This window comes from Rattus norvegicus, chromosome 16, assembly GCF_021556685.1.
Source record: "Rattus norvegicus strain SHRSP/BbbUtx chromosome 16, alternate assembly SHRSP_T2T, whole genome shotgun sequence".
NCBI classification, from domain to species: domain Eukaryota; kingdom Metazoa; phylum Chordata; class Mammalia; order Rodentia; family Muridae; genus Rattus; species Rattus norvegicus.
In genome coordinates this window covers 77,914,911-77,919,016 of record NC_141549.1, presented here as the reverse complement: position 1 = coordinate 77,919,016, position 4,106 = coordinate 77,914,911, and the positions used below count along the sequence as shown (strand labels likewise).

The 4,106-nt window shown below is 43.9% G+C and overlaps 1 protein-coding gene; it reads right to left on the bottom strand.

The window, feature by feature from the left end:
* Erich1 (glutamate-rich 1) overlaps positions 1-4,106 on the bottom strand; it is a gene marked incomplete at its 5' end in the record, with an annotated part of 52,793,804 nt that overhangs the window by 5,745,347 nt on the left and 47,044,351 nt on the right.

The following is a 4,106-nucleotide window of genomic DNA, read 5'->3' as shown; positions in this document are numbered from 1 at the left end:
GCGCGCCTCAGGCCTGCGTGGATTGAACGGACCAATGAGCGCGGAGGGGCGGGGCCCGGGCTAGAGGCGTGGCCATCCTAGAGTCTGTATGGTTGGAAGCCCGGAGAAATTTCAAAATCAAACCCTGCTCTTCCAACCGGCTGGATGATGCCGTTGGAGCGGGCTTGTTGAATCCTCTGGATGTAGCAGGACTAGGGTTGACAAGTCAGGACATGTCTTCAGACACAGTCCAGAGGAAGCCAAAGGACAGCAAATGGCTGCACGTATCTAAACGCTGATGTGCTCCTTAGGGATTAGTAAGGCTCAGTGCTTCACCGAGGAGGACAAGTTCCCAAAGGATCTTTGGAGCTGCGTAACAGAATTAGGTTGTGATTATGTCTCACAAGCGAGATGATGGGCTCAGATGTTAGGTGTCCCATGTTTGCACAGCTTGCAAACAAAATCTTAAGTTGAGATCTTTGTGCTGTTATTATTGTATTGAAAATCTTGCTATGTAGCAAGGCTGGTCTAGAAGTCGATTGCAATCTTCTTGGCCTCCTGAGTGCTAATAAGATTCTAACTGTATGCCCAGCCCTCACCATGTATTTATATATGCATTTGTGAAATGGAAACAAGGGTAGGAGACAAAAAAGAAAAAGCCTTAGGACAACCGACACCATGTTGGAAGCCTTGTTTGTGTTTGTTTGTTTGTTTGTTTGTTTGTTTGTTTTTAAATGAGAGGGAACAACTGGAGGTTGGTCTGGTGCTGCTATGTATTCAAATGCTGAAATACCAGCTCCCACGATCTGGTTGCCTCCTAACTGTATACCCAGACATGCTATGTAAATATTGCTCCCCAATTTAAAGTTAATGGGTAAATAAAAGACTAGAGTCTGCAATTGGGCAGTAGAGAGAAAGTCTGAATTTGAGGATGGAGTTGTGGGGAGGGTCTCAGGAGAGACCAAGAGAAGGAGAAAGGAGACAAGGGGAGGGATTGAGAGGAATGCCGCCTTGAGAGGAATGAACCATGAGCATGTGGCCAGGAGAAAGAGCAAGTAACAAGGGGCATGTGGCTGGGGATGTAAGTTAGAATGCCTGGGGATCTAGCTGCCCAGTCTAGGCCTACAACTTGTACATAAAACACCAGGAGTTCGTGTCTTTAATATGGGCTAGCTAGAATGTATAATTCATTTTACAATTTCTACTTCCTAATACTCCAGCCAGAGGGTCTCTCAGTTGGTTCTCATCAGTAGTCGGCCTTTCCCCTGTTCCTCTCCTTTCCCCTCCACCTCAGATATTTTACTAATGTAGTTTTTTTAGTTCAGTGCTAGGATTGGAACAGAAAGATTTACGAACAAGTGTTCTACCACTGAGCTACAGCCCCATGTCTTCCGTAGGGTTTTCTCTTTCTTTCTCCCTTCCTTCCTTCCTTCCTTCCTTCCTTCCTTTCTTCTTTTCTTCCTTCCTTCCTTCCTTCCTTCCTTTTAACTTTTGAAATACCCTATTTTAGTGTGTCTTCACCAACACTGGGCGAAGCCACAGGCAAAGGGCTCTCATTTCCAAGGCATCACTGCTTTTTACACACTCACTACAACATAGCTGATCACTAAGGTCCCACTGGTGTGATGGCTAATCTTGGTCATCAGCTTGACTACATCTGGAATCAACTAAAACCCCAGCAGCTGGCAATGCTGGGAGGGGTTTTCTTGTTTAGATGGTTTGAGGCTAGGAGCTGGGCACATCTGGCGGCAGTTCACATGAAAGGACATGCAGGGAGTTTTTGCTTTCTGCCCGGCTGCCCTCACTCCCTTTGACAAGATCATCGATCCCTGCTGCTGAAGGCTCTCCTTCCCTGCCTAGTATTAGAACTTTACCTCCAGAATTCAACGAAGACAGGACCAGGGCTGTCTAAGACTCTTCCAGGACTCCAGCACCAGGTTGACACTGCTGAGATACAGACTCACGAACTGAACAATGACCAGATTCTTGGACTTTCCTTTGGGAGACAGTTATTGTTGGACTACTTGGAGCACAGCCTGTAAGGAGTTCTAATAAATATTTGACCAGTTATGTCCTTTAGAGAATCTTGACTAAATCTAACCAGAGGGTTAAGGGGGCAGGGGAGACTGGGGAGATAGTTTCTCTGGCAAATATGAGGACCTAAGTTTTGATGCTTAAAATTCAGTTTTAGGGGGCTGGAGAGATGGCTCAGTGGTTAAGAGCACCGACTGCTCTTCCAGAGGTCCTGAGTTCAAATCCCAGCAACCACATGGTGGCTCACAACCATCTGTAATGAGATCTGATGCCCTCTTCTGGTGTGTCTGAAGACAGCTACAGTGTACTTATACATGATAAATAAATATTTAAAAAAAACTCAGTTTTAGGTCTGTAAAATCCACTTGAATAGTTTTTTTTAAGTGTCCACAATTAAACCTAGAATAAAACAATGAAGCACGGAGATCTCAATACACAGATATAGTAAGAAAACCTTTTGAGATTACGGTTTTTGCAACATGACAATTTCTCTGAAATTTCCAGATGTACCCACTCTCTCTTCTTTTTGAGGTTATAGCAAAATCACAAAATTCTCCCTCCAAACTGTCCCCTCTGTCCCCCTTTTGCTCGATTTTGGACATGCCAAAGTGTATGGTGGAAATCCCATGAGGTCCCAACCCTATGCACAGACAGGTTCTTTTTAAACACACATATCCCATCTGTCGCAATCATCCCAGAGTGTTGGGAGGAAAGACAGATTCTTCTCTAAAAGGTCAAAGAAGACTTCTTTCAACACAGCTGTCTATAAACTACACACACATGACTGTTGTTGATCAGCTTCTCCTGTGGGTACAGGAAACAAGGAACACGTTTGTGAGAGAACAGGGGGAGTGGGGGTGTCAGTCCCAAGGACACAATTAAGAAGGTCTGAGAAAGAAAGTGACCCACCAGGACGGCCCTACAGAGACCCTGGCAAGGTTGGCATTGAAAAGAATCTCACAGAATTCAGAAAGTAGGAGGCTCTGGCAATAACACCCAGTGGAAGAGTGTAACAGAGAGAAATTACAAGAGCTAAATAAATGATAAACATTCAGAAGGCACTATATTGTCATTCTAAAGACGAACAAGACGCAAAGACTCTAGAGTAGGCAAGAGAGCCATGAAAGACCAAGTTGGAGCGGGAACCTGGAACTGTTTTTAAAACTTATAAAACCATGATAATTGATACAGTGTGACAGAAAAACAATAGAATATAATAGATTTCAGAAAGATGACCCTGCCTTATCTCCCCAACTGATGTTTACAGTTTCCAAAAACACGTTTTTGATAAACAGCTGTAGTAACTGAATTTCAACACGCAAAATGCTAGCTTGATCTTTACCTCAACTTTATACAAAACAAAACCCGACAACCTCGAGATGAAACATATACATTATATAATAAAGAAAACTACAGAACAGATGAAAATACAAGGAAAATGCTTTGACTGGCAAAGATTTCTTTGTAAAAATTATTTTTTATGTGTAGAAGTTCTTTGCCTGCATGTATATCAAATGCACATTTGGTGCCCTCAAAGGGCAGAAGACAGCTTTGAATCACCCAGAAATGGGGTTACAGACCGGTGTGAGCGGCCATGTGGATGCTGGGAATTGAAACTTGGGTTCTTTGGAAGAGCAGCCAGTGCTCTTAACTGCCGAGCCATCTCCCAGCTCCAAATATCTCTTAAGTACACACCAAACCCAACAACCACATTTCTCCTCCCCCTTTCCCTCCTCCTTCTCTCCTCCAATCCTTCCTTTTTCATGAGTGGTTTTTGTTGTTTTAAGGGTCTTGTGGCATAACCCAGGTCGTCCCGGAAGACTCTCTTTGCCTTAGCTCCCCAAGTGTTGGGGTTAGGATTACAGGTATGTGGTACCAGGCCTGGTTTAAAAGAACAAACTATGAAAAAAATACATTAGAATAATAATTAAAGCCCTTTGCTCAACCTAAAGAACAGGCACGGACCCAGTGCACAGAAATCCATAGGCAAAACACCCGTACACACTGAATTTAATGACCAAAAGACTTCGGGTGGGCTGAGAAACTGCAGACAGAAAAGTTGACCAATGGCATCTGTGGGATGCCAGGATGAA